Source organism: Hypanus sabinus, unplaced genomic scaffold (genome assembly GCF_030144855.1).
Source record: "Hypanus sabinus isolate sHypSab1 unplaced genomic scaffold, sHypSab1.hap1 scaffold_1320, whole genome shotgun sequence".
NCBI lineage: Eukaryota > Metazoa > Chordata > Chondrichthyes > Myliobatiformes > Dasyatidae > Hypanus > Hypanus sabinus.
In genome coordinates, this window is record NW_026779390.1 from 80,603 (window position 1) to 83,207 (window position 2,605).

Consider the following 2,605-nt stretch of genomic DNA (forward strand, 5'->3'; position numbering starts at 1 on the left):
TAATGAGACAAGAGCATATTCCGGATGGTAGTAATGAGACAAGAGCATGTCCCGGATGGTAGTAATGAGACAAGAGCATATCCCGACTGGTAGTAATGAGACAAGAGCATATTCCGGATGGTAGTAATAAGACGAGAGCATGTCCCGCCTGCTAGTAATTAGAAGAGACCATGTCACGGATGGTAGTAATCAGACAAGAGCATATTCCCAATGGTAGTAATGTGACGAGACCAGGTCACGGAAGGTCGCGGCCCTTATTTCTGGACCTTTTATTGTTGAGTGACCACCTTTTCAAGATGTCTTGGATTATGGTGAGGCTTGTACGGTGATGGATGTGACTGTGTACCCAGCCCTCTGCAATCTTTCCCGATCCTGGGCATTGGAGCGTGCTGATCAGAGGGCAATGGGAACAGTCAGAGTCAAAGTGCTCCCCACCTTGCATATTTCCCGGTCTTTGGTGTCATACCAATACCAAGTCTCTTCAATGACGTAACAGGATAAAATCGCTGACGTGACTTTCTTTGTGAAGGTAAAAATATGTGCAGCCAAACAGAGATACCCTGAGAAAGAGCTTAAAGCTGCTCACCCTTACCTCCGCTGACCCTTCAATGAGAACTGTTGAGTGTTCTCCCGACTGCCCCTTCCTGAGGTTACAATCTATTCCTTGGTCTCGTTGACTTTGTGTGCAAACTCAAATGCGATGACATCACCCGACCAGTCCATCAATCTCGCAGAAAAACAGTTTTGAGGAAAATGCTACGTGCGCTGATAGAGAACGGCAGAAGAATATCAAGGGCCGAATAGCCCCCTGTTTCCGCAGTGTTTTTTGTGCGTTCAGTGTCCGCCTTCTCGCTGTGCGATCCATTCAGCTCCGGGTTTTCAGATTAGAGACTCCCGAGGACTGCAATAGTGACCGGGAGATGTGGCTCACTCGCCCAGGGTAACAGAGACAGTCTCAGCTCTCTCGGGATCGCGTGCATGACGTTCACTTTACTCTCTCTCTTTCTCTTCATGTCGGTGGGTGAGAGAAACTCTCTTCGAGACCATTATCGGGTTCCACACAACAGCAGATAGTTGTAGAACAGCACACAGGATTTGATCCAGATATTCAGCACAGATTCTCTGATCCAATCAGCGCTGCCGCTTGTGACGTCAGAATCCAGATATCGGTGATCACGTCGGACAGTGGGGTATACCGTGTGAATATGGTTCCAGCTAATGGCTCACAAACCTCAGCGACCATCTCTCCATCTGTATGTCCTTGGTAAGTGAGACAGAGTTATACAGAGTTCTGCCATCTCCGACTATAACATTCATTTCATTCCCGTTGTTATAGAATACAATCTAACCCTTACTGTTCGTTGCTGAATGACGGATTCTTTCCGAATGAAAAACTAGACCGAGTGAACAACACAGTTCCGCATTAGATTTAGTTTGAAGTCCATCTCGGACAGGCCTCGGCGATGATTGGTGACTGTGGACGCAGCACCTGGCCTCCAGTGAACCCGGCCAGTCCCACTTTCCGGACTGCTCAACTCTCACTCATACTCAGTAAAGTTGTAGATTAGTAACTTTAACAGGATTAATGGAAAACGCACGAGAGTGGACAAGACAACACACTGCGCAGATACAAAGAGTAATAAGTAATGGGAACATGAAATATCAAGATAAAGTTTCCTTAAAGAGAGATCATTGGTTGTGGGAACCAACTGAGTGTTGTTATCCGCTTTGTTCAAGAGCCTGATGGCTGAAGGATTATAACTATCCTTCAGCTCGATGGGGCCAGTCTTGAGGTTCTTGTACCTTCCACCTGCTGGCAGCATCGCGGGAGGCTCAACTCCTGGGTGGTGAGGGTGTCTGATAATGGATGAAAACGCGTCATCGTCATGCAGATGCACTCAATGGTCTTTGAAAAAACGTAGAACCATTGAAAAACCTACAGGACTATACAAAGCTGTGCCGAGAATGTCCCTGCCAGAGAAGTTACCTATCGTTTCCCATAGCCCTCTATTCTTTATAGAGGGCTTTACCCATGGTGGACAGGGTTGAATCCACTAATTTTTGCCGGATTTTCCATTCAAAGGCATCGACTTTCCTCATTCCAGGCCGTGAGGTAGAAGGTCAATACTCTCACCATTACACATCTGTCGACGTTTGTCAAAGCTTTAGACGTCAGGACGAATCTCCGCAGACTCCTAAGGAAGTGGGGGCGCTGCACTTACGTGCTGGGTCCAAGACCAGCGCGTACTACAAGCAGTTAGAATGCTCCCAACGGCACAACTTTAGAAATTTGCGAGTATTTCCAGTAGCATATCAAGTTCCCTCCATCTCCTTATGAAAAATTGCCTTCACGGCCATTGCATCAATATGTTGGGCCCGGGATAGATTCTCAGAAAGTTTGACAACCAGCATATTTAGACTGCTCCCAATCCGTGTGCATCCAGTGTGGATTGTCTGCGAGGAAGCGACGTTATTCCCGATCCACAGAGGCTGCCGTCTTTCGGTGAGGAAGACAAGGATCCAGATGCAGGGGAGGATGCAGCCACCCAGGGTTGGGAGCGAATCAATGGGAATTGAGAACAATGTTTCTGTTGAGTGGTGAGCT